The following is a 19,860-nucleotide window of genomic DNA, read 5'->3' as shown; positions in this document are numbered from 1 at the left end:
GCTAACAAGTATAAAAGAAACCAGAAGATCTGACAAGTAGAAGAGATGGAGGATGCAAGACAATGAAATAAGGAGAGGAGGGTGAAGGACATACTCTAAAACATGGCTGCAAGTAGTGGTATTTACTCATGGTCGATATCCAATACATGTCTATTGTTTATCAAGAATGGGCAAAAATTAGGAAAGAAAATAGTTTCTTATGAGCAACTAGAGGCAAAGGTAAAAGAGACGTTCATACAATGATGGGACTGCCTAACTTCTGGAGGTCCCCTGTCTAGAGGTCCTGTTTAGCCATCTGCTTTCTGTGACAATGGATAGCACCCAACCCTGGGTTAAAATTTTTTGGGTGGTTCCTTCAGGTCTGCAACCTTGATCTAATTACTGAATCTAGGTGGAACTCTAGACACACATTTGAGGTGAACAATCGAACCAAGGCGTCATGCTGTGCATTGAGCAGTGGAAGGACCGTCTCTTGACCTCTCATGGCCCCTGATCACAGATGGCTGTGCTGGTACAGAGCATGTCCCTCCAGTTCTCCAAGACGGAGCAAGGAAGAAGGCCCTGTATGCTAAGACAATCATACGCTTTTCAGAAATATTTCATGTGACCTAGAAACGTACAGTTTGGTAGTATTAAATATATTCACACTATTGTAAAATAAATCTCCAGAACCTTTTCATCTTGGAAATCTGAAAATCTATACCCATTAAACAACAACTCTCCTTTTCTACCTCCTCACACCCCCTGGTAACCACCACTTGACTTTCTATGAATTTGAATACTTTAGGTATGTCACATAAATGGAATCATTTAGTAAGTTTTATGTGATGGGCTTGTTTAATCAATATAGCTTTGAAAATAAACCCAGGGAGGTGGGAAGGGAGGGCATACGGAGCGAGAGAGAGATGGCAAATCCACCTCCCTTCTGCTTAGGTAGTGGCCAGAAAGGGAGTCCCCTGGGATAACCTCCCAGGCTGGAGCATGTTGGCAGCATGTGTTACAGTTGCAGGAGAAGGTCCTCCTGGCAGGTGGGCTCAAGGCTCATCACCTCCATCAAGAAGCATCTACTAAGGGCCCAAGTTGTCCCCATGTCAAGTACATTCTCTGAAGTCCATGGAACCTCAGCAATTCTTGAAGAATTCTCATGAAACACTCTCAGCATCTTCCTGGGGGAGGAGGAATCTGAATAAATAAGGCTGCATTATTTTAAGAGCAGTCTGTGTAGGAATCTTGGAGAGCAGAAGAGGCAATGGAATGCGAATGAATAGTCTCAAAGCGGCCAGAGCCTGCTCTTGAGGAACAAAATATGCTTAGAATGTGTGTCCCTCATGGACTCATGCGTGGGGCATAGAAGGAAGAGAAATTTGGCTTCAAAACTGAAAGGCAGTCTGTGAAATTTAGTCACATGTCAGAGGGATCACTGGCAAAAAATGTCTGGGAACCTTGCGGGGCCACTCCCACACCACCACCTCATATGTCACTGTGAATAGGGCCACGTCTTCCCCAACACATATTCTCCCTTTCCCACCAAAAACTTCCATCCAGCACCAAGAACAAGGGAGGCCTCCTACGGCAGCTCCATGTGGGGAGCTAGACCCTTGGAGACAGGAGTTGGTGCAAACTGGGAGTTAACATTTTCATCGGAGCTGATTGAGCTCAACTTACCAATAGGTTAATTTTTAAATGAAAAAATTCTACTGAAAGAGTTTTTGTAAGGCAAACTCTTAGTCATCCTTGCACAAGTCTGCTAGGAAATTCTCAACAGAACTCTAAGCTTTTGCCTTCTTCATCTGCTAGACTCTTTCTTCATGGCTGCTGGTCACCTACTCATCTTGCTATCTACCTACCCAACCCTGTGTCTCCTCTCCCAGACACTTTTCTGCTTCTTCAGGCCAAAATCCATAGTCATACTGGCTTATTTTTTCTTTATTTCACATCCCATTTCTAATCAGTTTGCAGGAAAAACTAAAATTGTTAAGGCAACCCATCTGCCTTGGCTGGTCTCTCTCCTCCCAGTACCCACCCCCACCAACCCCTCCAACCTCTGGTCCATGTTCGTATGTGACCTTCTCAGTGAGCCCTGTCCTAACTACCATATTCAAAATTCCACCTCCTGTCCTCCCTAACCACTCCCCTCCCTCCTAGATTTATTTTCTCTTTTTTTTTTTTTTTTTTTTGAGACGGAGTCTTGCTTTGTCACCCAGGCTAGAGTGCAGTGGCCGGATCTCAGCTCACTGCAAGCTCCGCCTCCCAGGTTCACGCCATTCTCCTGGCTCAGCCTCCCGCGTAGCTGGGACTACAGGCGCCCGCCACCTCGCCCGGCTAGTTTTTTGTATGTTTTAGTAGAGACGGCGTTTCACCGTGTTAGCCAGGATGGTCTCGATCTCCTGACCTCGTGATCCGCCCGTCTCGGCCTCCCAAAGTGCTGGGATTACAGGCTTGAGCCACCGCGCCCGGCCTGATTTATTTTCTCTTATATTGCTAATCACTAACTTAGGTATTACTGCTTACTGTCTGTCATCGCTAATTGGGACATAAGCTCTGTGAAAGCTCAGAGTTTTGCCTGTTTTGTATCCCTAGTACCTGCAACAACAGTGCACACAGTAGATGCTCAATACAAATCTGTTAAAATGAATGAACAGCTCCTTCTGGTCATTCAGGTCTCAACGCAAAGTTCTTCTCCTTAGGGAAGCCTTCCTTGGCCATCGCATCTAATGTTGCATTTCCCTCAATTACTGTCTATCACATCACTCTGCTTTACTTTGCTTCTAGCACTTACAGTAATTTAAATTGTCTTGTTTTCTTATTTGTCCTCCACAATAGTTGTAGGCCCATAAGAACTCCAACTTATTCTGTCTTATCCATTGCTATAACCCTAGCACTTAAAACGGCTTAACACAGAGCAGGTGCTCAGTAAACACTTCTTCAATGAATGGAGAACCTTCATGACAAAACCAATCAAAATCCATCACTTATTTTCCCCAACTTTCCTGATCTTGAAAATTCCAATCCACAGAAAAGATGGAAGAATCATATATCCACATACTTTTAGTCTGGATTCAGCTGGGGGTGAATCTGGAATGTTGGGAGGAAACAGATTGTGTTAAATCATTAAATTTGCTAAATTTGTGTGCTCTCTTCACTCAGTGTATATCCATACAGTCCTGTTCATGCACATGTGCACGCGCGCACACACATACATGCATATATGTTTTCCCAGAACCATTTGGAAGTAAATTGCAGACACCATGACATTTCACCACTAAATATTTCTGCATATATCTCCTGAGAACAAGAACATTCTACATAACCAAAATACCATTTTCCCACCCAAGAAAAGTAATGTTGATACAATATTATAAATTAATATATAGCCTACATTCAGATTCTCCAAAGTGCTCCAAGGATGTCCTTTATAGATTTTTTTTTCAATCCGGGAGCCAATCAAGGATCACTCATTGCATTTGGTCTCATTAGTCTCTTTTAATCTAGGGCAATCTCCCCATCATTTTGTCTTTCACGACAGTGATATTTTTGAAAAGTTCAGGCCAGTTGTCTTAAAGAATGTTCCACAGAGGATGTCTAGTCATAGCATTATGTTTAAAAGTTAATCTAATTTATTTGTTTTCTGGTTTATTATTTTAATATACAGTGAGTTCATTTTTCTGTTTTAAATTTTTAGGTCTGCTGATTTTCATCTTTGTTGATTAGATTTTAATTTCTTGACTACTTAAAACATTTAGTTGGTTCAAAAGTCAATACCCAACAAAAAGATACAGAGTCTCATTCCTATCCCAAACCTTTCACTCTGTTGCCACCTACTTTCTATAGGTAATCTTTTCCACTAGTTTCTTGTTTATCCTTTCTGTTTCTTTTTACAAAGTATGCAAATATATGCATGAGTATATATTTATAAATCACACATATATATTTATGTTATAATTATATATTATTTTCCCTTCTTTGCACAAAAGGAAGCATACCATATATAGTGTACATATCCCTCTGCATCTTGTTTTTCTGCTTAAAAATATATCTGAGAAATCACTCCATATCGGGGCCAGGGGAGGTGGCTCATGCCTATAATTCCAGCACTTTGGGAGGCTAAGGCGGGTGGATCACCTGGGGTCAGGAGTTCGAGACCAGCCTGACCAACATGGAGAAACCCCATCTCTACTAAAAGTACAAAATTAGCCGGGCATGATGGCACATGCCTGTAATCCCAGCTACTCGGGAGGCTGAGGCAGAATATCGCCTGAACCCAAGAGGCAGAGGTTGTGGTGAGCCGAGATCTTGCCACTGCACTCCAGCCTGGGCAACAAGAGCAAAACTCAGTCTCAAAAACAAAAAACAAAAAACAAACAAAAAACGAAGAAATTACTCCATATCGGTTCACAGAGAACTTTTTTCTTTCTTATGGCTACACAGTACATGATTGTGTGGTTGTATGTGGATAACTTTGTGCATATGTTGTTTTGTATCTGTACAAATCTATTATTTTTTCATAGGTTACTATAGAGTTTTTTAGTAGGTTGTTATAAAGTTTACTCTTTAACACATATTGAAGCCCTAATCCCTAGTGTGACTCTATTTGGAGGAAGGGCCTTTACAAAGGTAATTAAGGTTAAATGAGGTCACAAGGGTGGGGCCCTAATTGGATAGAAGTGACGTCCTTATAAGAAGGGGAGACACCAGGGCACTCTCTGTCCACACACGCACAGAGGAAAGGCTATGTGAGGACACAAAGAGGCGGCTGTCTATAAGCCTGGGAGAGAGGCCTCAACAGAAACCAACCCTGGTGGCACCTTGATCTTGGACTTCTGGCCTCTAGAACTATGAGAAAATGAATTTCTGTTGTTTAAGCCACCCAGCCTGTGGTATTTTGCTATGGCAGCCAGAGTGAACTAATAATATACATGTATTAGAAGAGTTAAATGCTGTAGATTCACATGAAAACAAGCTAACGATTAAGAGAAAATCACTTAACTTAAAAAAATGAAACTTAAAAACTTATCTCCCAAGATATCACTTGGGAGGCATACCCCTTAAAAGGTAATTTAGGGAGCAACTCTATATGTATCCTCAGTCTGATAAACTGTGATTTACAAAAAGTGATAAAAAAGACAAAAGGTATTTCTGGAGGCTCCTGAGGAGGAAGTAAGGAAAACCCTGGCAATCCATGGACCACTGAGTAGTTTGTGTGAAGTCATTTTAAACATTAGTGTGAGCTTTACAGGTGCAGATCCATTAGAGCATCACCTTCTAGTCTGACTCGTTCTTCTGAAATCTCAGTCACACACCTATTAGTTGTCTTCTTCCACAGGTTGGGCATGATGGAGGGAAACCATCTCATTACCACAGGGTCCACGGTAAAAGGTTCCCAGACTCCAATTCAAGTGACATGTGGATAGGAAGGAAGCTGGCATGAGCTCCAAGGACACCAGGGCCCAGGCCTTCCAAGATTGAGGGTGACTTTATGTTTTTTTTTTTTTTTGAATTCTTTTTTTTTCTATACTTTATACTTGATGAAACTGGCTCAGAAGGTAAATGTCTTCTTTTTTATAAAACCTAGTTGAGGATGGAAATGGCCTCTTTTACTATTAGTTTTTAAAATGTCATAATTCATCTGATCAATATGAAAACATGTCCTTATTACTGAACATTCTGATATATCCTTGAAGCAGCAGCTACTTGGAGATATTCCATACTCAACCAGAGCCTAAAGTGTACATTATGCTTATTGAGTGACTTTCCAAAGCACACACTTACAGACATTTACATTTGTTTGAAAATACCCATGAAAGGAGTCTCGTTTTCTTCAACTTTAGTATGTGTATACCAAGGGAATGGGAAAGGAGAGACACCCTTTCCTCACACTCCCTGCTTCCTTCACAGTCATACAAGATTTGACCAGAAGGTAAGAATTTCCTTGCCTGTCAGATACAGTGTCTGACACAGAGTCAGATAGTTGGAAAAACATATGAGTTATTTCCACTGAAAATGACACTAGTCATTTCCAGAGATGTAACTCCAGAAAACATATAGGAATGCAAAAAGGCATCTGTAGGTTTCAATGGTTGGGGCAAATTTAAATATGGAAAAAGGTCTTACAACTTTAAGTTAGAAGGAAATGGAAGAAATCTAATTGAGTCCCTTTGTTGCTTCTTGGATTTTCATTTAACCAATGAGACTGTGAGTGAAAGCCCACTCAGCCAAAGTTTAGGACTTTGGTTCTTAGAAGAATGAAGAGCCCTGAGTTGGACGGAAGGGACCAGGAAGTACTGGTCCCCTTAGGTCCCACTGGTGGCTTTAGGGAGAAATCCCACGGGGCATGCAGAACCTTTGAAATCACATGCAAAGCCATACTACAGAGTTTCATTTTTCCAGTACTATGCCCCATACTTTACCTGATCTTCCTTCCCTTCCATCCACCTACCTATTCAAATAACCCTTTCATCATTATAGAAATGTAATAATGTACACTGTAAGAAATTAGAAAATGCAGACAAAGAAAAAGAAATCCATTACATTTCTACCATTCCCAGGTCACCCTGTTGATATTTTTACTTTGTACACGTTCTCATGGCTCTGCGTATGTATACACCACATGCACTTACATTTGTATTTTTAACCACGGTGAGATCATACTGGGCTTTTTCAGATCATTACCTTTCACCAACTACTTGGATCATATTAGAGTTTCTCCAATTTCCCCCATCCCAAAGTCCTTTATAACCGGTTTGTGCAAACCAGTAACCACTCCAGGACCATGGACTACATCTGGTTTTTAAAGCTCTTAAATCTTGTTTAACTTAGCACAGTCCATTTTTATGTCACTGACTTATTGAAGAAATCAGGCCTGCAAGAAATTGTCCTGTAGAATTACCCCCACCTTCCCACCCCACCAACCCCTGCCCCAGATTTGTCCCTTTGCTTCCTCATGATGTTGGTAAGCTTGTTCCTCTAATCCTTTATTTTCCTCTCACTGGAAGTTATCTCTCAAAGCTTTATGAGGTCAACTTATGTACTGACTATGTCATTGGGGATGGTATGTATTTCATGAATATTTGGATCGGAAGACACCTAACACCTGGCTGACACTCCAGGAGTGATGCTCAGATTGACCCCTGCCTGGGTTACTGTGAAGACAGTCTGATTCTTTAGTGCACAGTTCTGACTTTTCCCTTGTGACAAGAAAAGAGTGTGTGTGATGTTACTGTGTTTCTGCGTGTGTTGTTTTGGTATAATACTAGTGTCCATCAAACATTCACCTTAATGGCTTTAACCCCCAGTGATCACCTGTACCTGAATTTGTTCACGGCATTTAAAAAAATATGTGGCACTAGATTACAAATAGCTTTGAGAACAAGTGCTTTGTCCTTTAGAAATTTAGCCTCCCCTTGCAGGATCTTGCATTCAGCTATGCTGAGAGTTGATCCTCGCGATATCACTTGGGAGGCATACCCCTTAAAAGGCAATTTAGGGAGCAACTCTATATGTATCCTCAGTCTGATAAACTGTTGGGGCTTAAATATGTTCCAAATAAATGAAGATAAATTTAACACCAGCAATTCAGAGTAAACCTTGTTCTTAGTGGAGGAACCAGCCATGGAGCCTGAATGCTGGAGCTCAATCTCAGCCCCTGCTCTTTTTTTTCTGTATCTCAAAGGGGTCAGCAATTTCTAGTGTTTCCAGTCCTCGCCTATGCTGGTGTTCCTCCTATTTATCTATATCTTTGGCTCTGCGATCTCACTGCCTTAGGCACATGTAAAGCACTACAGATACCTATCAAGGCCATCTTGATGGCCTCTTTCCCCACCCATGTGCTCCCTACCCAATTTCTTGGTATCTCTGAAAGGCCTCCTCATTCTCCCAGTTCTTAACCCAGGTGCAGACCTTTCTCACCTACGCTAGGCTCAGGTGTGTCTCCTGACTGTGCTCTCTGTCTGTGGTGGGTTGTTGTTGCCATCCAACATGCGTTCCATTGCTAGACAGATATTCCTTAAACTGTTTTTTATTATGTCACTTCTTGGTTCACAATGTTTCACAAATTCCTACTGCTTACCTGGTCAAGTCTAAATTCTTTTGCCTAAATTTTATTCTTTCATTGTAAGGCCCCATGTAGTAAGACCATATTTTGACTCATTTCCCCAAATCTCTCATTTGTGCTGATAAAAGCTGCCTCCTCAAAGTCCTGCAAGTGCCTCTTTTTGGGTCTTTGCCACACCAGTGTCCTCTCCTGAAGGGTCTCTCCCCACTTGCTCCCTAGTGAAGTCCTGTCCATCCTGTGGGTGTTGATTTTAGGTGAGATAAACTTCATGAAAGAGATAGGAGAAAAAATCCTGTCCTTCCCTCCACCTGAACCTCTGCAGCACAAACAACTGCCAGTACAACCTGCCATCTACAACGAATACTCTTGAATCATTCACCTTTGATTTCTATGTTTTTCTCTTGATTCTTCAACTGTATTGTGGGTTCTTTGATGGAGGTAATCTTGCTTTACATTTCTAAGTTAAACCCCCAAAGAAATGACCTATGGGGTCTTGTGGTCCATTCCTCTGCTTCTATGAAGTGTTGTACTCAAGCATTTTGTCTTGTTAGGCATCTGCTTTAAGCACACGCGCATAGGCACACACACACATGCACGCTCCTCTGAACGTAATTCTGTATTTTTTGATGCCTCTCTCCCATGTCCAGCATCTTATACTGTTATAAAATCCTCCTTTAATTTAGCTGAAGTCCCTCCTGTATAGTTGGGATGCTATTTCTTCTTGTCAGTGAATAAGACATCTGGTCAATATCTACTAAAGCAGCCTTAAATAGGAGGAATGGAAATACTTTGTTAAACAGAACTTTGAAAGGTTACTGCATTTCTCTACATGAACACCTTGTAAATTGAATGCATTTAACCCATCCAAAAAATCTCCAGTTACAAAAAGTGTGCTTCAATTATCTTCCCTTAGTATCTTCAGTTATCTTCCCTGATTTCCCAAAACTATGAAGCTCTTACCCTGAATCTGGGTGTTCCACATTTTTAATCTTTCCACCTTCCTATTTGTAGGGTACAATTCAATTTGTAGGGTACAATACTACAGATCCACTTGGCAGATATAAGAAACACAAAGAATATTCCCACATAGACTAAGGCATTCAGTGGGAAACAAACAGTGCACACATCAGAACGCCTCTCATTGTAGTAGAGTGCTCATCTTTACACAGCAAGACGCTTGAGGGTCCTGTCTGTTAACAGCCATTCTCCTGGCCTTTTTAGTAACTTCCTGTTTTCCTTACACTTCTCTTTTCTTAACTATCAGATAAGACAAGAAAAACAGATAAGCAGGGAGGCATCAGAAGGGTTTCTCTGGACAGACCTTCGAAGTGACCCACATAGAGCCTTCCATTTGACTAGTGCCACTCAATCTGGCTTGATAAACCCAAGGGTGTGGCCACTGCTCATAGATCTGCCCTGCTCTACCCAGTCCTTGTTAATGCCACATCCAGGAATGATGTCATCTATGTACCACTCTTGGGAAGAATAATCTGTCATTTGGTTTTGCATATAAAGAATATAAACATTAAAGAAATCAATAGAAAATGATGGCTTAAAAAGAATCAGGAAAAATGAGTAACAATGACATTTAATAACTGTCCTTTATAAAACAGAAGATAAAATGAAATAGTTCTTTTTTCAACAAGCTGGAGGCCTGTAATTGTGACCTTCTGTATCCTTCCTTTGGTTTTCTTCTAAGCCCAGGAATCTTTCATTGGCTAAATCCCAGCATTTTTTTTTCCCTTGGCCAACTTTTGGCCTTGCTTGGGAACAGCTGCCAGTATTTCTCTTTGCTGCCAGTCAGTCAAAAATGTGCTCACATTGGAGGCCTGCCTCCATCCCACCCAGGGTGTGGAATGCATTAACTTTTTCACAAACAGCCTTCGCCAGGCTGCACATGAAAGTCCATCTCAGCAAAGCTCATTGCATTACTAGCTAGCTTGGAGGTGGTGCCAATGTCAGTTACAGAGACTGTCAACATATTTTAGGAGTCTATGGCAAAGTGATGAATTTTACTATGTGTACCAAGTTAATGGGAAAAAAGAACACTTCCGAGATCCTAGGAAACCAGAAGTGCTATTATTTAATTGCTCCTCCACTCCTCAAAGCAAAACAAGCCAATTCTTTTCTAGCCTGTAATTTGGTTCAGAACCCAAACAAACAAGAGAACAAAGGTATTAACTGATTAGTGCCCAAAATTTTATTCTATTTTCTTTGTGCTTTTAAGAACAGCTTTCTTTCTTTCTTTTTTTTTTTTTTTTAACTGACCACCACGCATCACTCCAATGCCTGGGTATGATCCATTTTATTAAAAAATTCCTGAATCCATTTCCTGGCTTACAGCTTATCCAACCAAGATTCCAGGTGTTCTCACCATAAGAAGGGCCTCTTTCAAAAGCTGTCTGCTTTTATAACTGCACACCCACCAGAAATGTCATGAACACCCCAACAATGGAGTTGAAACCTGAAGACGTTTGGTGACATTCCAAATTTTTGAATGGAATGTGAATCCATTAAGATTATTAAGTAACTTTATTGATATCCTCAGATTTGTGCCAAATGTTAAAGCTGCCAAAGAAAAGACAGAACAAAACCTGACTCTTGGATTCCAACTCTGAGTATTTTGGTGTGGAAACTGTATTTCTTGTAACTCACTTAAAAAACACACCGTGCTTTCACTGTGTAACTGCAATCTCAGTTTTCAGGAAGCAAGAGAAATGAGATACATAATCAATGTTTCTCTTCTGTTCAGCTTTCAGCCTAAATGATCCTGCACTTGTATTGGCAAAGGAGGACAGGTACTAACAGTGAACAGGAAACCTATTCTAAGAAGGACTGGCTCAAGTGAAGCACCACTACATCATGAGTGACTCAACCATCTACTCAAAGAGTGATTGCTCTGCAAGGACGAAGCCATGCTAATTGGACGATGGCTTGCTGCCAGTTCGCGCTGGCGTGACCTACAATACCCTTGGCTGACAGCCACGCTGTCTCTTTGTCACACATTTTTTTTTCCAAGGGTGTAGGGTATAATCTGGATGGAAAGTGGAAATAATTTTGAAAAACTCTCACAAGTGCTATTTAAATTCTTATCATGAATTAAAAAGTTTAATTAAGTACTTTGGTAAAGGCCCAGGTTCTATGATTAACTACGACAAAATAATAGTTATGATGACTGATCAAGTGAGGAACTTTATAGCTCTGAACTTTGTCTTTAAAGCTATTATTAATTTTAATTGAAATAGCTAAGAGACTCCATAATGGGAGAAAGAAAGAAACATAAAGGATATTTTGTTCATATATAAAGGAGTTTAAAAATGAACAGATACGCTGGTAACTACTTTTTAAAAATTTGATGCAAACAAGTTTACTTTCAGAGGCCTTGTCATAAATCTATTTCAAAATGTTGATTATTGTGGTCATCCTACATCAGATAGGGATAAATAGGCATAGTGAAAGGAAATCTTAAAAATGGCTTTGAAATCAGGTCACTTAAAATGATTTTTAGATATGTCTTAGGTTTTTGTCTACTCAACTCCTACTACTATGCCAAAAGAGGAACACATTTCTGCATAAGTTTCTTTAAATAGGCTTACTGGCCTCAGGATTTAAAAAATGTAAGAGATTTGGAAACAGCTTATGTGTCTCAGTTTTAAAATTAGCTATTGCTGTGGCTATTTTCACACTAGATTTCCCTCCCTCTGTATCAGCACCACAGCCTCCAGGGATGGAGACACAATAGTATTAGCTCCCCTTTCTGTGGTGCTGCCTTATTGCAACTCCATCCGAGATCGGGGCCCACATTTCAGGGCTAGCAGTCACCTCTGCGTTACTATAAATAAGTTCTGCCTTTAGGCATTTCAAAATTATCAGCATGATTCTAGGACTTGAAAACTTCTCACTTGCCAGCAAGTAGTTACCTGAAATATTTTGACTTCTTATTTATTTGCTTTTTTTTTCATCTGCTGCCAAGTCTTACTAACGCAACTTGGAAAATTGCACCACAGCTTTTAATGAGGATTCTGAGGTAACAGCCATTTCATCAGAGAAGACTGTTCTTTCCTTTTAGGGGAATAATAACACCTACTGTTTCTATAGCACCATCCTTCCAAGAAGTTTAACACATCACATTTCATTTATCTGAACAGCGGCCCTGCAAGTCAAACTGGTAACTAGCATTGTTACTCCTTGTATACTCATATTGAAATTGAGGTCATTAAATGTGAAGTAATTTTCTCAAAATCTTAACACCTTCTGACGTGGTGAAACAGCCATGATCCGCCTATGTCCTAGGTGATCAGACAGCCCAGGGGTCTCTTTCTGCTCTTTAGCTGTCTCTCCTGTGAATGCCTGTAAGGCCCTTTCTGAAAAGTCAGGGAAAAGTCATAAAAGTAGGAGAACTGAGCTTGCGCCTCTTCTGGAGTCCTGTGGTTCCATCCCTTCCTGGCCAGTTTGCCTCCCATCTTTATGGCTTTTCCCTACCTCTTAATCTAAACATCCCTCCGCTCTTCCTGACCAACAGGATTTCTTCTCTCTTCCTCCAATAGGAAGCTAGCCAAGTTCAAGGACACTAAACCTGTGTGACAAGGACTGTAAACCTGTGTGACACAGGCTAGGACCTCAGAGATCATCCAGCCCCAATCCATCATTTTCAGCTTAGGATGTGACTTACTGAGTCTGGCCATTTGGTTAGTAGATCCCACCCTCTGCTGCATACTCAAGGCAACTGGACTTCCGTCTCCTGTATCAAGTTTTCTCTCTCTTTTGGAGCTTTCCCTTCAGCCCAGGTATTAGGACAGGTTAGGCTTTGCTGTGCTAACAAAACACCACATCTTGAGAGATGGTTTGGAGCTTCTAGCAGGGAGTGCAGCTATGTATATACCTGTGAATGAAGAATAGTCCTTCTCTATCAGGGAAGGTCGTCCTCTTCAACCAAGCATGTAGCTTCGGGAGGGACACAGACGGGGCAGTGAGGGAGGGAAAGGACACCCGCCTGGCCAGCCAGATCAGCCCAATCAACCTGGCGATGCTGGGGTGACAGATGTTGCAGCCAGATTGCCTTCACATCCAGAAACACCAAATCTTAAGTGCTTAATTAACTTAAGTTTATTTCTCATCATGTCAGAGCCTGATTTGAGTCAGATGGCTTTTGCTGGCTCTCTTCCAACAGTGACTCAGGGACCTAGGCTACAGCTTGATCACTCTAGAGTCCTTTGACACCAGCTAAGTGGGTGCGACAAAGCATAAAGAGCTCATACCTACTTTTGACTGCCTAGGAGCAGAGTCCTCACCTCACATTTCATCAGCTAGATCTAGTCATATGGCCTACCTGATTACAAATTCAGTCTTCCTATGTGTCTAGGAAAGAGGAAAACTGGGTGTGGGTGAGCAATGGTAATCTTCACCACAGAGTGCAAACATGTTGGGATTTCTTCCTACTTAAAATGAAAAACCAAATGAAACCTCTTTTGACACCGTTTCCCTCCAACCCCTGGTCTACTTCTCTGCTCCTTTTCACTCAAAAAGCCTCATTCTCTCTAGAACACAATCAAATCGGTTTTTGTTTCTACTGCTCCCCAAAAAGTGCTCAACGAAATCACAAATGTCCTCCAAATTGCTCGAGGGTCAGTTTTTGGCCCTCATCTTAGCTGACAGTCAGCATCATTTGACTTAGTTGACGCTCTCTCCTCCTCGAAATGCTTTCTTCACCTGGCTTACCACGCACTATGCCTTCTTGCTTTTCCTCCCACCTCAGGTTTGCTCCTTCTTAGACTACGTTGCCAGCTCCTCTTCATCTCCCCGACCTGTTAATTCGAGAAAGCTCCAAGGCTCAATCCAAAGCTCCAAAGCTCCAAGGATCACTTCCTTGGTGATCGTATGTAGTCTCGCTGCTTTCAGTATTCCCAATATTCTGGTATTACAACTTTTATCTCCAGGATAGACTTCTCCCCTGAGTTCTGGCCATGTAAATCCAACTGCATACTAGATATCTTTCCTCAGATGTGAACAGGCATCTCAAACTTAATATATGCAAAATAGAAGGCTGGGTGCGGTGGCTCACACCTGTAATCCTAGCACTTTGGGAGGCTGGGGCAGGTGGATCACTTGAGGTCAGGAGTTTGACACCAGCCTGGCCAACATGGCAAAATCCCATCTCTACTAAAAATACAAAAATTAGCCAGGCGTGGTGGTGCATGCCTGTAATTCCAGCTACTTGGGAGGCTGAGGCAGGAGAATTGCTTGAACCTGGGAGGTGGAGGTGGCAGTGAGCTGAGATTGTGCCACTAGAATCCAGCCTGAGTGACACAGTGAGACTCTGTCTCAAAAAACAAACAAACAAAATAAAACTCCCAATTCTACCCCAGTCCCCAATCCTATTCCTCTCAGTCTTCACTTCACCCATCTCAGTTAATGCCAACTCCATTCTTCCAACAGCTCAGATCCTAAGCCTGGATGTTATCTGTGACTCCTCTCTTTCTCTCCCACCCTGTATCCAATGTATAAGAAATTCCCATGAGCTCTACCTTCAAAATATCACCAGAATCTGACACCAACCACCATGTCACTGCTATCACCCTGGTGTAGGCAATCAGGTCACACCTGGGTTACTGTCTCAGTCTCTTGTGTCTTTTCCCTGCTTCTGCCCTGGCCCTCTTTCAATGTATTTTCATGTGGCACTCAGAATGACCTGTGAAACTCTCCAGTGGCCAGCTAGTTCCAAAAAAAGGCCAAGTGCTCAATGAGGTGCACAGTCTGGCCTGTCACCTCTCTGATTCACCTCTCCCCACCCTGCCTTGGCTCACACTGCTCCTGGGTGGCAAACACACCCCGCTCACCACAGCCTCCTTGCGATTCCTCCTGTCTGGCTCACTCTTGCCCTAGACATCAGCACAGCCAGCTCCCTCACCCGCTCCAGATCTCTCTTCAAAAGTCACCCCCTCAAACAGGCTTTTCTTGAGCACTCTTTTTAAAATTGTAATACTCTTACCCTAACTCCCTTCTCTGTTGTATTTTCCTCAATGGCATCTAACAAAGTATATTTAACACTGATTAATTTCCTCTCTTTCCTCCTCCTCCCCACTGGAATGTGAGCTAGGTTTGCCCAGTACCTAGAATGATGCCTCCTGGTTACATAGCAGGGTCTTGATAAATATTTGTTGAATGAATAAATAAATGAGTGAGGAAACAGAAGCCCAGAGAGGAGGATTGGTTTGCTGAAGACCTCACATGCAGTGATACCAAGGCCCAGAGTGTGGTTTTCCCAGCCCCTCATGGCTGATGATCCTAGTTTAAAAAAATCTGCCCATTACTCTTTTTCAGGCAAAGAGTGGTGGTGCCTTCTTCAGAGTTTTGTTTAGGTGAATGGGGTGAGGCCAAAGGGCAGGCTCTGTGCTCTGGGCTAGGTGAGTGCTTTGCCCTTTTCATCCTGGTCATGCCACTTCCTGAAGACTTCACCCCTGTTTCCCACCAAAATTCCACCTTCCCCTGCCCTCACCCTCAGGCTCAGAATGCTGTTGTCACCCTGTACGGTGGCATTAACTACTTTCTGTACTATTACATGCTGAAAGGGTTGCCCAAAGATAATCATGACTGCCTTACTGTTTCCTTAAAAGACTGAACCTAAACCATCCCAGAGACATTAACAGCTTTCATATCCTCTAAAAACTTCCAGACAAGAAGATTCCATAATTTCCTTGTTGGCATCTGTGCTTGGCAGTACTGCTGCAGGAATGTTCTTTATTGCAGCCTGTGGTTAAGACTTAACAACAAATGCCTTTTCTTTAGAATCCTTCTGGGTCAGCTTTCTTTCCTGTATAGCACTGAAAAGTGAGATTTGCCCTAAAATGTTGAGAGAGAGAGAGAAAGCAAAAGATAGAGAGCACAAGCCAGCACAAGCCTGAAATCTATTTATACTGAGGAAAACATAAGGTCTACCTGCAGGGGCCATACTCACCCCCAGCCTGTAGCCATTCCCTGCATGAACCCGTCCTCTTCTCTAGAGGGTACAAGGACACAGGAAGCAAGCCAGAGAAAGGTGGTGAGACCTTGGCAGTTACCTTTTAACAGCCGCTGTTCCCCTAGCATTCTGTGAGGCAGCCAAGCAGCCACGTAAGAAGAGGGTTGATGTGCAAACCCACTGTGGGCTGAGCATCTTCTAAGGAAGCACATCCCCTCCCCGTCCTCTGAACTCGACACGCCGTAAGACTGAACTTCATAGTCATGATGCTACTTCCCTCATGGCTGGCATCCAACCCAAAATGGCCTCCATGACTACAGGTGTCATACTCATGAGCAGTGGAAGAACGGCCCTGCAATGCTTAGCACATCAACTACTTTCTCTTCATCTCTTAGCACAACATACACTGACTCACTATAAAATTGAATGATCTGCTTTATTATGTAATGAAAGTACTAAGTACAGTGGCTTATCTCCTACTATTTGCTGACACAATTACCTGGGTATGTTTTTCAGTGGGGAACCAACACTCAAGTCCTAGAAATTCTAGGGATTGCCATTTTTTTTTTTTTTTTAAAGCAAGCTAATTCAATTATTCCTTGATTTCTAGAAGGAGGCCTCCCTCTATTTTTGTCTCTCTTTCAGTTTAGAGGCTATTCTGGCCTCTGTGAGTGGCTCTAACGTGCTGGTAACGGCGCGGCTCATCAGGAATTGGGATTTGGGGGTGGAACTGCACAACTGGACAGTCGCTGGAGGGCAGATCTGCCTAAAGTGGATGAGGAGTGGGGTGGGAGGGTGGTAGTTTGTGTTGGGAAGTTTCAGGTTCCTAGGAGGAACTCTCAGACCTGGCGGTGTGGGCCCCCTTGAGGAGTGCAGCGGTTGGCTGCCAAGGAAGTGGAGATGGGTCAAGTGTGAGTAAGAGGAGGGCAGGGCCAGAAGTTGATTCAAATTCGGCGATAGGATTATGATGAAGTCTAAACATTTCCAAGGAGCTAATTTAGTGCTTTTTCTTACATCCTATGAACCAAATGCCAATTAGTTCCAGACAGCTACTTTCTAAGGTAGTGTTTAGAATATTTGCTTATTTACCACTTAATTCAAATTCTATGAAACCATTCACTGAGCTAAGTGTGACAATTTCCATTGAGCCTGCAGGGACATTTCAGTGTGCACACAGTAAGACAGGAAAACAATGCCCAGCACGTGGGTCCACAGCAGGTGCCCTGAGCAGAGGGAGAGGGTTCTTCAAAGGAGGCCTTAGAAACAATGACACAGCCTCAAAAGAAAATGCCACTGGGGTTGGCTTGCATGTTCCATCAATAAGATACTTACAGCTGGATTACTGAAAATATGAATTTGCGTTTCATAAGAAAAAAAGGGATCTAGTTCTACCTGAAGATTTCAGATACGTGAGCAACTGGAATATTTCAATGGTTTCAAGGATGTAGATGATGCAGGGAGGATAATTATTCTACAGGGGGAGGAAGAAAGAAAATCAACACACAGCAAATTCTCATTTAAATGAGAACACACAGCAAATTCTCACTTAAAAGGCCAAATAGATTTCTGTGTGATGTCTATACGGTGTGCCTCTTATTTAAAATGCCATTTCCAATGCCATGGGAATAAGCAATTATCAGGGATTTGATCTAAAAAGAAACTTTAAGGTTATGTCATATACATGTGTATCCCAGTTTCCTTTACATTTTACTGCCTTGGTATTGTATTTTTGATAAATAATTCAAGGCTGGAGGACCCCTTGAGCTCAAGAGTTCCAGTCCAATCTGGGCAACAGAGCAAGACTCTGCCTTTAAAAAGAGACCTATATTTGTCAAATGCCTACTAGAGGATAAGGGCTGTGCTGAGAATTTTTGTATTTATCATCTCACCTAGCCTTCACGGCAGGGCAGCTAGTTAAGTATGTCCCCAACAGCGCAGTTAAGGAAAGGCCAGCTCAAGATCCCCTGGCTATGCTGCAGCTGCCATTCCTTGGCTTTCCCGTCACTTGGTACCCAGTGCTCCACTCCTTACCCCAGCCCCAGTATGTCATTTAGCTGATCTGTCCTTTTGCTTCTAGTGTCAGGATCTCTCTAGCTACCTACTTATTAGCGGGATGCGGAGTGGTAATGGAGCACTCTATGTTGAGTATGTAACAAGGATACAAACGTGAAAATGCTAGTGTTTATACAGTCCTTATTTATTTATTTATTTATTTATTTATTTATTACTTTTTGAGACACATTCTCACTCTGTCACCCAGGCTGGAGTGCACTGGTGTGATTATGGCTTACTTTCAGCCTCAATCTCCTGGGCTCAAGCGATCATCCCCCCTCAGCCTCCAGAGTAGCTGAGACCACAGGTGTGTGCCACCACATCTAGCTAGTTTTTAAATCTTTTGTAGAGATGGGGTCTCCCTGTGTTGCCCGACAGTCTTGAACTCCTGAACTCGAGTGGTCTTCCCACTCTGGCCTCCTGAAGTACCAGGATGACAAGCATGAGCTGCTGCACCTGGCCCCAGTCCTCATTTTCATCAGCTGGCTGCTTTCCTGCTCAGCAGGGGTAACAGCAGATGTTGCTTAACAAGGGACTGGGATCTGAAGAAACCTCCACTACCCATGTCGTGTTTGTCAAATGGACAAACACAAATAGTGTTTTAAATTTTTAATTATTCTTTTTGTTTGTTTGTTTTGAGACACAGTCTTGCCCTGTCACCCAGGCTGGAGTGCAATGGCATGATCCTGGCTTACTGCAACCTCTGCCTCCCAGGTTCAAGTGATTCTCCAGCTTCAGCCTCACGAGTAGCTGAGATTACAGGCGCATACCACTACGCCTGGCTAATTTTTTGTATTTTTGGTGGAGATGGGGTTTCACCATGTTGACTAGGCTGATCTCAAACTCCTGATCTCATGATCTGCCTGCCTTGGCCTCCCAAAGTATTATTTTTTTAAAGATGGGGTCTTGCTATGTTGCCCAGGCTTGTCTCGAACTCCTGGGCTCAAGGGATCCTCCTGCCTTAGCCTCCTGAGTAGCTGGGGCTACAGGTGCACTCTACTACACCTGGCTTCTTGTTTTTTATGTTGAATGTAGACGCCTTTTGGTGGAGCAGGTGAGTGCCCCGTCACTTCCTCCTGTCCTATATACAACCTACTTCACTCCTTTGTATTATTTGCCAGGCCCCTGAAGGCATCTGGTTTGTGACCTCTGGGATTTAATGCTGGTTGTAACCATCAGCATCATATCTGGGTGATGGGGTCTTTGGTTTCTCCTAAGATTGCTGTGAAGAGTTGCTTAGTCGAACACTACACAACTCTAGGGAATCTATTTGCAAAAACTATGGATGTGAGTTGTACTCCTGGGAGTTACAGAGTACACAGCTTGTGCAACTGTTGGTGGTGGCCCATGAGCTGCACACTGTGCTGGTGGTTCACAGGGAATGACTCTGCCCAAACACAAAATATTACCTTTAGTCCCATAGGAATGACAGAAGTCAGGATGATGAACTAAGAGGAAGTGTATATATGGCTCAAAGGGTGACCATTTAATGGTTTGTCACTGTAAAGTTCATCTTTTGGGTTCCTACAACTTAAACCATCCAATTAAAAGTCATCTCTGGACAGACGAGGTCCAGCTACTAGTGTCCCCAAAGTGCCAAAATAACCGTACTCACTGATGTAATTAAGAAACCTGAGTGGGCTGTTTTCAACAATGGTGAGAAAAGCAAATTTACACTTCTTAGAATCTTACTGAATTAACGGTGAAAATTACTAGTTGCTTTTATTTTTCCCCCAAGCAAAGAAGGTGCTGTGAATGCTTTCAATCTTTTACTCTCAAGGGAAATCTAGTGATCCTTACA

The 19,860-nt window shown here is 42.5% G+C and overlaps 1 protein-coding gene across 13 annotated transcripts in view; it reads right to left on the bottom strand.

The window, feature by feature from the left end:
* LOC105496587 (BTB domain and CNC homolog 2) overlaps positions 1-19,860 on the bottom strand; it is a 368,815-nt gene that overhangs the window by 62,669 nt on the left and 286,286 nt on the right. Inside the window, exon 1 of one of the 13 annotated variants that reach the window (XM_011767158.2) lies at positions 1-19,860. This exon is cut by the window's left edge and continues 21,872 nt beyond it. The exons of the other annotated variants lie outside the window; for them this stretch is intronic. The gene's annotated coding sequence lies outside the window, so the exon portion shown is untranslated. 13 annotated transcript variants of the gene reach the window in all.

Source organism: Macaca nemestrina, chromosome 5 (genome assembly GCF_043159975.1).
Source record: "Macaca nemestrina isolate mMacNem1 chromosome 5, mMacNem.hap1, whole genome shotgun sequence".
Classification (NCBI taxonomy): domain Eukaryota; kingdom Metazoa; phylum Chordata; class Mammalia; order Primates; family Cercopithecidae; genus Macaca; species Macaca nemestrina.
The sequence above is the reverse complement of the archived record's forward strand: the minus strand, read 5'-3'. Positions and strand labels throughout refer to the sequence as shown.